Source organism: Pinus tabuliformis, chromosome 7 (assembly GCF_031772625.1).
Source record: "Pinus tabuliformis cultivar Carrire ecotype Pingquan chromosome 7, CPIR1, whole genome shotgun sequence".
Lineage (NCBI taxonomy): Eukaryota > Viridiplantae > Streptophyta > Pinopsida > Pinales > Pinaceae > Pinus > Pinus tabuliformis.
In genome coordinates, this window is record NC_142293.1 from 1,673,978,330 (window position 1) to 1,673,992,422 (window position 14,093).

Below are 14,093 nucleotides of genomic sequence, written 5' to 3' on the forward strand. Positions count from 1 at the left end.
GGGGATAATGGGACTAGTTTCCCAATCTAAGGGTGTGTGTGTGTGCAGAGTTGGATGATGCTGATCTAAGAGTTCTAATCTAAGCTACTTTAATCTAATTCTATGCTATTGTAATCTAATGAAAACAACACATCTAATCTATGCTAACCCGGGATGTATTTCTTCTATTATGCGATCTAAAGAGATTTCAAATAATAACTGGTAATAAAGATCATTAAGCTATCATAAGAATGGAAATCAATTAAGATGAACCACTTTGCATAAAAAGTTAGGAAAAACAGTTGTGAACATCATATCGCATAATAAGTTATTCATATATCAAACATAAATAAATGGCTCCACCGTACAAAAGTGCCAAATGGTAACTCAAACATTCATGCAATAACATATAAACAACTAAAAACTGTATATCACTTTAAGAATATAAGCAGAAATGGTCAAGAGATAAAAGTACCATTTATGACTGGTCCTACTCATAAGCTTCAAGCAACAATGATTTATCTCTCCTTGTTCTAATATCCACCTAGAGTACAGAAGTGCAACATCAGTAGCAGATATCAAATGCAAACATCAATAAACCTTGATCCATTCATTCACCAAAACCTCTTCTGAGGGTGCAAAAGTGCATGTTCTGAGGACAAGTTTTTGACAAATTTCTGGACCCTTCTCTAAATGCATGAGAAGGGTTTAAATACTGCTAACTAAATAACTTAATTACATAAATTTAGGATACGGTTTAAATGACCGCCCTTTATCTAAGCAAACTTATTTCTAAAAATTGAATCTAATTCCTAACTATTTCTGCATTTGCTCCTTAATGTTGCGAGCATTCAACATTTGCCTGGGAAGAGTCGGCTGGTTGTTTTCTGATTTGCTTGAGCTACGCAAATAGAAATGGCAAGCGCTGGCACCACTTTTTTAGTAAACTAGAAGATATTTTTGGGAATCATCCTCTGGCTGGGTGAATTTACTGCGTATATACTTGGTAACAACCCAAATTTCTCTCAAATTGCTTCTGCTTTTGCTATCTCGGTTTCCGGACTCGTGGATGACTAAGCAAGTTAGGGACTTTGCTTTCTGAACAATTTTCTTAGGCGCTAATCGCGCATCGATAACTGCCTCCATTCTTTGATCCGGGCCTTTCTGGTGCGTTTTATGCCTTTAGCGCTTTTTCCTTTACCGGGCATAAGCTTCATAATTTTGTAAACATGCTGCTTTTGTGAGCTTTGGACCTTGAGTGTCGAATCACCTATTGATATCATCATCTGTTCAGTAATACTCTGAAATCTGCGTTTCTGTTGCATGTGGTATCCGTTTATGAGGACATCTCTTCTCTGTTCTCCGAGCATTGACGCTTTCCCTTTTTCCTTAGATGTTTCCTGCACATTGCTTCATGTTGTTTCCTGTTTTTCATTCCTGCAGTTCACGCAAAGGAAAAGAGTAATGATAACAAATTTTGACATGAAAGCTCTAAGCTCTACGAATGTATAAAATCATAACACCCATAGTGAACTGACTCTTCGAAAAACACAAAACTGTCCTTCATAAATACTTTGGCGTACATTCATTAATTTCCTTTAAGGCGCGCGCCCAATTTTTGGTTTAGGGACAACTTTTCTTGAATGCTGAGCCGAGGAAAATTTGCGATGGGTGATTTCTACGACTCGCATCGCAACATCGTAGATCGCATTATCAAGATGTGTCATCGCAGAGTTTCCTGATCAGTTTATCACAGAATCGCGTTATCGCGTTGTCACAAGATTGCAGCATCGCGTTTATCGCAAGATCGCAGATCGCAGATCGTTGCAATTTGTCAAGTTATTGTGTGCTGTTTATGCGATGTTGCGATATGCGATGTCGCATATCGGCCATCGGATATTTCTTAAGATCTTCATTTATGGGCGCTTCTTAATGTATGCGATGCGATGAATTTCGCGTCGCTTCTTCGCAGTTTTTTATTGTGCTCATAAAGAAATGTTTTACTCTTCTCCGTGCGATGTATTTTTAAGGAGTATAATGCAATTTTTTTTAATTTTTTTTTTTTTAAATTTTTCCCAAGGGTCTCCACTTGTTTAGTGTTATTACTAATACTAAAGAAGGAGGGGGGTTGTTGGTGGCCACAACAATGGCGATTCACTTGGAAGAACCAATTATCTCTGTTTTTCTATTGAATTTTTTAAACTTCCAAAACGGAAAATTTTTCATAAATCTAAACTTTGTTATGGACAGATAGAGTACATTATGCCTTATTCTATCAATGATATTTTGTTTCAACCTCTTTCTATTCTAATTGTTTGCTTCCTCAGGCTTGTCCTTGTATTTATATCAGCCATTACTTGGTCTTGTAAAGATAAAATAAAGTATTCTCTATGTGCTAGCTTTAAAATATGCTCGTTTGTCATAGGTAGAGCCTCTGCTGCCAGCAAGCGTCCATAGCCTCGATAGGGTTACCTGTTACCCAACAATGATCCTTTATCCTTCTTAAGGTTATCTACAACCTTCAAAGAAAAATCCACATTGACACTTTTTCCTTTTCTATTCTTAAAGAACAATGTCTTGGTTTGGTAGCCAAATTATGACACAGTCATTCACTTGATTTACACTTTTGCTGAACAAGCTGGCTCGTGATGAGACCCCTTGTCTTTTGATTTCAACAATCTTGAGTCATTGCCCTGTTTTGATGGACAGTGTTTGGCAAAGTCAGCAAAGCTATAATATCTGTGATCATGATAAGCCGGCTCGTGATGAGACCTCTTATTCTTTGAGATATAGTGTTTCTTGGATTGTCCCTCTGAATGCTGCGATTTTCTTTAACGGGGAGGAAATCATTGTTTTCCTTAAGAAAGCTCTGGACGACAATAATAGAGTTTGAAAACAACAGTTTTACAGAGAATCTTTATTTTGTTATTGATACCTTTCATTGTGCTGATATAAAACAATTTCTTCTCTAAAGGTTGCTTTCATCAAATATTTTGAAGTTGAAACTAGTATCATATCTAGGCGAAAGTTTTTAACTGTATCTGTCAATAATAAAGATCAGATTTTCAAAAATTTTCTATTTATACAAGCGAAAAGCTCAAAATCTGAAAGAGAATTGGTGTCTTTTCGTGAATACCGGTAGTAACCATTTACAACTGGTTTTATTATGAAAAAGAAAATAAAAATAAAACTATTCTACAAAATAGAAGAATAATATTCTATGGAAAATATATTTTAAGGATTTGTCCATTAACAGAAAAAGAATCCCTTCTACCTGCTAAATCCTGTAAGACAAACGTTGATGGACCTATGACTTCAACAATCTGAAAAGGACCAAGCCACATCTTTTGAAATTTTGTATGTTTGCCCTTTTCTTCATGAGCCTTATCCCATTTTAAAACTAAATCTCCCATCTGAAAATTTTTTCTGGTCATTATGTTTGAATCAAAAGAGGATTTTATTAGCGCTTGATGATGAGCATGGGTTTTCTTAGCTTGTTCTCGTTGCTCTTCTAATTTAATTATTTCCATTTGTCTTAGTTGTATGGAGGAAGTAGGTACTTCATCAATGTATTGTATTAAAGACAAAGAGGGAATGACTAAGTGAGTTGGAAGAACCACTTCTTTCCCATAAACTAAATTAAAGGGGGAAGTGCCGATCGAAGCTTTTTTCGTTATTCTATCTGCCCATAAAGCATTTACCAAAGCTTTATGCCAATTATTTTGGTTCTGGTCAACTGTTCTTTTAATAATCTTGATTAGGTTTTTATTTGTTGACTCAGCTAACCCATTACCTTGCGGATAGTAATTGGCCGAATATTTTAGTTTGAAGCCTCTTTTAAGTGCAAACTCAGTCATTTCATTTCCAGAAAAGTATGATGCATTATCAAACATTAAAGCCGTTGGCAATCCAAACCTAGTGATTATAAATTGATCTATGAATTCGATAATATTTTCAGAATTAGCCGTCTTGAGAGGAACTGCTTCTACCCATTTAGTAAAATAATCTATTGTCGTGAGGATGTATCTATGATGCTTAGAAGAGTGAGGAACGATCTCACCTATTATGTCCAAGCCCCACTGACTGAATGGTTGCTCGATGTTTACCGGTTGTAGTGGCAGGGACAACTTCTTTTGTCTTCCAGCAGTAGTTTAGCAGACTTGACATTTCCTCACGTAACTGTGTGAATCTTTGAACAGCGTAGGCCAGTAATATCCTGCACGTAAAATTTTATGTGCAGTAGCATCTCCAGCATAGTGTCCGTCTGCTGGTCCATCGTGGAGTTCTTGTAAAAATTTTTCAGCTTCAGTTTTTTCAAGACATCTAAGAAAAACAGAATCATAATTCTTTCTAAAAAGAATATCATTTATGAGCTGATATTGTTTAGCTTTCAATCTCAAAGCTCTTTTCTTAGTGTGATCCAGGTGTGATGGAGCATACCTGTTCTTAAGATAATAAATGATATCAGCATACAATGATTCTGCATCGTTTAGGCTTACCTCATACATTTGTATCTCTTCAGATGAAATTTCAGAGATTTGCGATGCTCCAGCCAACATTTTGTAGAAGCCTTGACCTCTTAAAATGTTTGCTGGTTTGATCTCAAGGTCGTATTTGTTAGGACTCCAAATTGACCATTTTGACCTTGTATTTTTGCTATAATATTACCCTTTTTCAGTTCATAAGTTGAAAGCTTTGAATACATAATGACCTAATCACCCCAAGGTATGAAGTTACTCTCTGCATGACTATGTGTTTAATTATTCATTACATATTCATGTTATCTTTATATTTATCTTTGGAAAAGCTAACTAAGTTGCTAAGTAATCGTTGAACTGTCTAAAGTCTGCAGAAATTATAATTCATAGTTGCTGTAACACCAGAAACAGCAACTACGTAGTTGCTGCAACACCAGAAACAACAACTACGCAGTTGCTACAACACCAGCAACAACAACTATCTAAAGCAGGGAAATGTTATTTTGCAAACAACTGGAATACCGGAAATAACAAACGGCAACTATCAGAAGATCGCCAGAATTCCATGCTGACGCAGCATGATCAACCACTGTCCAAAAAGGGTAAAACACGGTTACAGTTGCTAAAAACATCAGAAACAGCATGAGTTTACTAAACAAGCAACAATGGGGAAGCGGAAAAGGATAGTGCGAAGATTCCAAGAAGACGGTTGAAGTTCAGTTACCAGCTGTGTAACAGTAAGAGACCCAAGAAAGAATACACTGTCACACTGTTGTAACAACATCCTGTAACAAGGATGAATTTCTTATTTTTGACAAAAAGGTTTAACTGAATGAACTATGACAGTCTATTGTAATAGATGTCTCCTCTATAAAGAGGAGACATCTACATTAGAGAGGGGGGAGAGAAAAACAGTTTGTAAGGGAAATTTTGAAAGACAACAGCAAAGTCTGAACTTTTATTGTAACTGGATCTTTTGGCAGATGAATAGAAAATTGTTCTGAGCACCTAATCCAGCATTTGTGTTCTGGGGAATCTTGTGAGAGGGACAGGGCCCACCTTCCTCACAAGATTCACCCATTTATTTTCTGTCAAGTGTGTAAGTGTGTTTGGTAATTTCTTTTGCTGGTACTCTGTTTTGGATTCTGTAGCATTACCTCTGATAATTTCTTTTTGCTGGTACTTTGTTTTGTTAATCGTTTGAAGCTGTAAAAGAATACTTCACCGGTGAATTAGAATTGTAGTGTGTATTAGTAATTTGGTTACAGGGCAGGTGCTGAACGTCCTTACCTGGAGGATAGGGTCCTGATCCTCTGCTAACAGAGCATCCATTACTTTTCTTTTCAGATTTGTAATCTTAGTTAACTGCTTTCATTTTATCTTTGCAATGCACTGTTATAACATAGAGTGAGGATCGTATATACTACAGCTTTTTAATGCTTTTAGAATTAAGTACATACAGTATGCGGTAGCCTTTGAAATAAAATACTTTCCTAGGTTGACAATTTAATGTGGTACTTGATTGTTTAATCAATAAACAATTCAACTAGCCAAAATTTTGGCGCCGTTGCCGGGGAAGGCGACTAGAGATTTCTAAAAGCATTAATGATTTCTTTTTAAGAATAACAGGTGCATGAGAGGACGCAGGAAACCTAATTTCATAGGCGGCAAAGGCGGAGGAGGAAGAAAAACCTTTATTGACGAAATTATCTCAAAGGCCGAGACATCACAGAGGACAAGTTCCCGGAGACCTCAGATCCAGTATTCCTCACAAACAGATCGACAGACGGAGGAAGTACTGGGACCTGAAAGGAAGCTGGAAGTACCAGAATACACTGAGGAACCAGTAGAAGAACCTGAAGAGACAGAAGATACAGAAGATAAAGTAAGCGATTCAGGAAAAAGACCAATGGAGGATAACAGAGCAGAAGGAAGGGGGGAAAACTCACTCTCTACCTTGGAGTTCCCTATTGGGGAGCTCCCGAGAGGAGCAACCCCTATGAAGAACATTCCACTCTCAGCATTACCCAATTTTCATGGGTTATCCTCTGAAGACCCGGATGAATTCCTCTTTGAATTCGATATACTATGTAGGAGTTATGATTATGTGAGCCCTAATCAGAAACTAAAATTGTTTCCAGCAACACTGAAAGGGAATGCGTTAAGATGGTTTATGAGCTTAGGATCTCAGGCAATCACTACCTGGGATCAGATGAAAGAAAGATTTCTGGCCAAATATCAGGATTACTGCCGGACAAGAGAAAGGAAGGAAGAATTGTTTAAAATGGTTCAGAAGGAGGACGAGAATCTGGAAGACTTTGTGGAAAGACTGCAGTATAATCTGCAGTGGTCTGACCACCCTAACATGAGTAAAGATATTTTGAAAACAATATTGCTGAAAGGGGTACGAGTCGACTGCTTGGACATGTTGAATATGCTGGGAAAAGGGGACATTTCCAAGGAACCATTTGATGAAATTATCAACCTCTGCATGAGATGTTCAAGAGGAGCAGTAAGTAGATCAAAAAGCAGGGACAATGTATATTCAAGAGTTCAGAAGTCAGCAAGTGGAGGAGCAACAAGGGCTGAAATAGGTAATTTGTTGGAAGAATTTAAAACTGAGATGTTAAGCTCTTTTGCTTCACAAATTGATGCTCTGCAGGTAAAGAAGAAACAGGCAGAAGCAGAAGCTGCCCTAGCTATTTTTTGTTCCAAATGCAGAGAAAAACACCCACTCAGGGAATGCCCACTAGATAAGGTACCAATCTGCACGATCTGTGAAAAGGACCATGAGACCCAGCAATGCCCCTCTCTGCCTGGAATTAAAGTAGCATTGCAGTCAACTGAAGAAGAGGGTGAAGCAGTGTACCTGATGACACAGAGGAGGCAATGGCCACAAAGACAAGGTATGAGTTCTAACACAACATTTAGTCGTTGGAATAATCATTCTCCTTTTCAAACAAATTACCCACCCATGAACCAAATGCAGTACCCACCCTTTAACACAATGAATTTTCTACCTATGCAGCAACCAAATCTTCCTTTTCCTGATCCTACCATATGGAATCCTTGGGCTCCCCAACAACCGTATTTTAATCAATGGAATCCGAACTGGGCAGGCCAACAGATGCCATTTCCTCAGCATAAACAGTCTCTTTCCTTACCATCCAATACCCCTCCAAGTAACCAGGCAATTAGACCGCAGCCGCCTATGCAACCCAACCCCAACCCAAATAACAATAAAGCCCTGCAAGTAATTGATATTCAAAATCAGCCTGTCTCCCCCATGCAATGTAACGATATCCATCTTCGCTTAGGGAGAATTGTTGAACCCATCATTGATGACATTACTGACTCTGATAAAGAGGAAGTTAGAAAAGAAAAACCAGCTAACAATAATGCTGAAACAGTCGAATCAGCATCTAACAACAATGATCAAACAGCAGATCCGCCATTCCCTGAACGTCTGGCTCTCACTAAAACACTTGAGAAACCTGCTTTTAACCTTTTAGGCGAACTACAAAATTTATATGTTAAAATCTCATTGTTGCAAGCGCTAAAAGATGTTCCCATTTATGCTAGGACTGTCAGAGATATCTGCATAAAAAAACCTGGAAGAAAAGCTAAGGACCCCCTCACAGTTCATGTGATGGGAGAACTGACTGCTTTAATGACAGAAAAAGATCCTCCTGTGAAATATGGTGACCCTGGTCACCCTACAGTAACAGTTCAGGTTGGAAAAACCTTTGTCTCTAAAGTTCTAGTAGATTTAGGTGCTGCAATAAATATTATGACACTTGAAACAACACAATTGCTTCAGTTAAAAAACTTTATTAGGGAAACTCCAACCATCCTAGAGTTGGCTGATCGCTCTACAATTAAACCTGAAGGGGTCATTGAAGATCTAATAATTTCTGTAGAATCCTGGAATTACCCAGCTGACTTTGTGGTGTTACAAACTAAAACAAAGTTGGGGGGTCATCCGCTGATTCTAGGAAGACCTTGGCTGGCTACAACAGATGCTTTCATCAGCTGTAGATCAGGATCAATGACCATCTCTAATGGGCAGGAAACCAAACAGATTACCCTTTATCCTCATGCTACACCCATGATTAATAATGACAATTCTATATGGGTAGATTATGAGGATGAAGAAACCCAACCTATATTGACTATCGGACAAGCTTTAACTTTCAAAGACTCTACCGAAGATGAATTAATCAGCAGCTTCATTTCTGAACCTTCTTCGGTCAGCCCAGAAACGTATAATCACTTCACTGCAATCTTGGAATCTGAATCTCAGCAGAACCTGAAAGATAAAAATTTATTTCAGACAACAGTAGGCAGCCCCTCCAAAAGTACAACAATAGAAATTGAGCCTGGAAAAACATTAAATATAAATCCTAACTTAACTGATAATGAAAAACAACAGTTAATAAAGTTACTCCGGGAAAATAAAGAAGCATTTGCATGGGACTATACAGACATGAAGGGGATCTCTCCTGAGCTATGCACTCACCGCATTTATATTAAAGAAGGATCCCGCCCAGTCTGTCAACCCCAGCGGCGGATGAATCCCAATCTAAGGGAAATTGTGAAGGAGGAACTTCAAAAACTCTTGAATGCAGGATTTATATACCCTATATCTGATAGTGAGTGGGTTTCCCCACTTGTAATTGTACCCAAGAAAAATGGCAAATGGAGAGTATGTGTGGATTACAGAGCTCTAAATAAAGCCACCCAGAAAGACCATTTTCCTTTACCATTCATTGATCAGGTATTAGATAATTTGGCAGGTAAGAAATTCTTTTCATTTTTGGACGAATTTAGTGGATACAATCAGATTAAGATTGCACCCCAAGACCAGGACAAGACCACGTTTACTAGCCCATGGGGGACCTTTGCTTACAAGGTTCTTCCGTTTGGGCTATGTAATGCTCCAGCAACATTTCAAAGAGCAGTGATAGGGATTTTTTCTGATATGCTAAATGATTCATTAGAAATATTTATGGATGACTTTACTCCTTATGGAGTGACATTTGAAGTTGCACTGCAAAATCTTGAAAAAGTACTTAAGCGATGTATAGAAGCACACCTTGCCTTAAGCACTGAAAAATGTCATATGATGATGAATCAAGGTATTGTATTGGGTGACTTCATCTCATTCCTAGGAATTCAAGTCGATCCAGCCAAAATACAGGTAATTCAGACCCTCCCTATCCCCAAAACACAAACCGATGTAAGAAGCTTTTTAGGACATGCTGGATACTATAGAAGATTTATTAAGAATTTTTCCAAAATAGCTTCTCCTCTATTTGTGTTATTAACAAAGAATGCTGAATTTAAGTGGACTGATGATTGTGAAAAGGCATTTAATGAACTTAAACATCAGTTGTCTACAACTCCCATTTTGAGAGGACCTGATTGGGCACTACCCTTTCATATATCCTCTGATGCCTCAGATACTGCAATTGGAGCTGTCTTGGGCCAGGAAGAAAATAGTCTTCCCTATGCCATTTATTTTATCAGTAAGAATATGACACCAGCTGAACTGAATTATACAGTCACTGAGAAGGAATTCCTAGCAGTCATTTATGCTATCAATAAATTTCGACATTATATTACTGGCTACACTACTTTTGTGCATACTGATCACTCGACCATTAAATATTTAATGAATAAATCAGTTACAAATGCCCGAGTCACCAGATGGTTATTATTATTACAAGAATTTGACATCACAATTGTAGATAGGCCAGGAAAAGAAAATGTAGTTGCTGATTTCCTTTCTCAATTAAAAACTGATGAAAATATTCCAGTAGATGATTCTTTTCCTGATGAATATTTATTTGCAGTATCTGCTCACTCACCTTGGTATGCAGACATTGCCAATTATTTAGTTGCAGGAAAATTACCGTCGCACCTATCACACAGGGAAAGAAGAAAGATCGACCAGCAAAGTGCTAGGTACAGCTGGATAAGCGGGTGTCTTTTCCATACATGAATCGATCAGGAAATCCGGAGGTGCATTGGTGAAGATGAAATTTATGATGTACTAAAAGCTTGTCACGATGGCCCTTGTGGAGGGCATTTTGCAGATAAAAGAACAGCACACAAGGTACTCAGAATGGGTTATTATTGGCCCTCACTCTTCAAATATGCAAGGAAATATGTGAAGGCCTGTGATAGCTGTCAAAGAATGGGCTAGCCTAATCACAGGGATGAAATGCCACTCAATCCCCAGGAAATTCTCGAACCTTTTGAGAGATGGGCATTAGATTTTATAGGTCCCATTAATCCTCCATCCAATCAAAGAGTGTACATATTATTATGTACAGATTATATGACTAAATGGGTAGAGGCTAAGGCACTCCTTAAAGCTAATGAAGAAGCAGTACTAACATTTTTATTTGAAGAGATCTTTGTTAGATTTGGATTGCCTAGAGAATTAGTCACAGATGGAGGACCTCCTTTCAACTCTCATGGCTTCAAAGACACACTTCAGAAATATCATATTAAGCACAAAATGACTACACCTTATCACCCCCAAGCAAATGGGCAGGTAGAAAGCACCAATAAAGTCATAGAAGCCATTTTGACAAAAACGATAAAGGAGAATAGGAGGGACTGGTTTCAAAGGTTGCCTGAGGCATTATGGGCCTATCGAACTACTTGGAGGAATACTACAGGCTTTTCACCATATGAATTAGTTTTTGGAAAAAATGTTGTTTTCCCTGTAGAGTTTGAAATTAAAACTTTAAGAACTGCTTTCGCTGTTAATCTTGACTTGACTGATGCACAATAGCCAGGTTGCAGCAGCTTCAAGAATTGGACGAGAAGAGACTGGATGCTATCCATCAAACAACCATGATACAACAACAAAGAAGCAGGTGGCATGACAGAACCATCAAGCAAAAGCAGTTTCAGAAAGGTAACTGGGCTCTACTCTATGACTCCCGTTTCAAGAATTTCCAAGGTAAGTTAAGAACAAGGTGGTTAGGGCCTTATGAAGTGGATGCTGTTTTTCCAAATGGGACAGTCAGACTTTTAACAATTGATGGAAGCAGAACACCACTACTAGTGAATGGGTATCGACTCCGTTTATATCAGCGGCCTATTTCTAAAGAAGATTTTAAAGCCACTTGCATGGAAAATAAACACTATGCTTCCCTAGGGGAACTTGCTGTCCCTCAAAGCACTTAAATTTCTGTTTATTTATGCATTTTTTTTAGATTAGATATTCTTTTTAACTAATAATCCCTGCCAAGGGTTGCCATATTACATTTCAGTATTTTGCAGATTTTAGCTTTGGAAAATAGCTGAGAACAAAAGCTTCAAAGGAATCACTTTGCGGACTTGGGAGCCCTGTTGCTGCAACACCATTTCCCATTGCTGCAACACCAATTCCTGTTGCTGCAACACCATTTCCTGTTGCTGCAACACCAATTCCTGTTGCTGCAACACCACTTTCCCGTTGCTGCAACACCACTTCCTGTTGCTGCAACATCTTTTCCCGTTGATGTAGTATCACTTCCAGTGGCTGCAACACCACTTCCCGATCCCGTAATACCTTTTTCAGCATTTCTCTCATTTATAAAAGCACCAGTCTCTCCACTTCAGCCCCAAAAGAAACGAATTTTTATAAAATAAACCATTTTCTATGATGATTACAATACTCCACTATTACTTCCCGTCATTATTATTAAAAATCGCCGGTATTCCCATACTTTTAGACCCGCTTTAATCATTATGGATCCAGCAAAAGATAAGACAAGACTTTTTGACGCAGCAACCAAAAAGGTAAAACATGAAGGTACGCATGATTATGTATGGACATTAAATAATATTTAATGTGGAGATGCTGATAGGACTACCGAATAATTGTACTTCCAATCATATCACTTACGCATAGCTTTTGGGGGGGATTACCAAAGCGCTCTCATAATTGCATAGTACGCCAACTGCCTCCGCCCTTAACTCTCCTGGTAACATGTAAAAGTCATCCCATCACGGCATGTTACCATTTGCAACGGTTTACTCTGAACTGAACTCAGAAGCTCAGCTCTGAACTAAGAATTTTCACTGAAACAACAGCTATGGGAGGAAATCTCATCACATACGAACCTGGCACAACAACACTTCTTGAGCTCTATCCCGAGGTTTATCAAATCTTTCTGCAAGCGGGATGGCTAGATTATTTTAGGAGACTTCCAGACTTTGACGCACAGCAAGTCCTCGAGTTTGCATGCAATTTAATAGAGGGATTTTCTGTCGTTTAGGGAGTTCAAATCCCAGTCACGGAGGAAGTTATAGCCCAAGTTACCGGGCTACCAGCTAATGGCACACGGTGGTTCAGTAGGAAGCACTTGATCCTTAATGCGCAGCAGGATTTTCTTCAACCAGGCGAGCAGGTGGAACCCAAGGGCAGAGGCATAGCACTTCAATCATTACCTCAACTATGGCCAAAAGTTGCTGAATTCGTGAAGCAATACCTGACGTGCGAAGGCCGGTACCAGGTAATTTACCAGCACGATTTCGTCTTGTTGAATCATTTGAGGAATGGTCAGTTGATAAATATGCCATATTATCTATTGGGATGTCTTAAAAATATGTCACGTTACACTGTCAACGCAAAGCGTCCGCTTCTTTCCTTGAAACACCACCGTCTAGCTCAATTGTTGATAAATAGAGGCCTCGCCTTAAATAACCCCCCACCCCCCATTAATCCCCATCAAGAGGCAGAAATCCCTCAGCCAGAGCAGGAAATTCCTCATCAGGAAGAAGAAATTCTTCACCAAGCTGAGGACATACCTCAGCAGAATGAAGAAATCCCTCAGCAAACAGAGGATATCCCAGAGCAAATACCCGAAGAAGTCCCTCAGCAAACAGAGGATATCCCAGAGCAAATACCCGAACAAATCCCTCAGCAAACAGACGATATTCCAGAACAAATGCCCGAGGAGATCTTACAGCAAACACCCCCACAAGTTGCTGAAAATGTACAATCGGCAGTAGAAATACCCATAGAAACAACCCCATCCCCCAATAGAACCAACCCATCCATTCCCATACTTGGTATTTCTACCGATGACTCTGATGATAACATCCCTATTACTCTCCTCAAACGAAAAATGCAGCAGAAAAATGAAACCCCACCAAAAAGAAGAAGAACTAGGGCTTCGGCTAAAGCAGCTGCTATTTGCGCCACTGCCCCTATTTTAAAGAAAGCCAGCCTGAAAAGAAAAATATCTGAATTCCCTGCTTCTCTACCCAAGCAAAGGACTCGGTCGTCTGTAATAGCTGAATCTCCTAGCCACACCCTCCCCAGCTCACCACCCATCACGTTAAAAACCCGCATTCCCACCAGCCCTGGAAACTCCTCTCCCTCACCCTCGGAGGCTGAGATGCAGAGTGTTCACAGTGTCGCGACATCATCTTTTAAGGCAGCTGTCACACAAGAACCAGCTGCCGACACCCAAGGTAATATTGGCCAAGTGGCTGCAACACAAGAAACAACCACTACCCCAGGTGACACACAAGAACCACCTGTTGGGGATATAAGTGATCAAAATGACGAAACACAACCTCTACCCCCACTGGAACCTGCCGCTCCACAAGATCAACCTACCATATCTG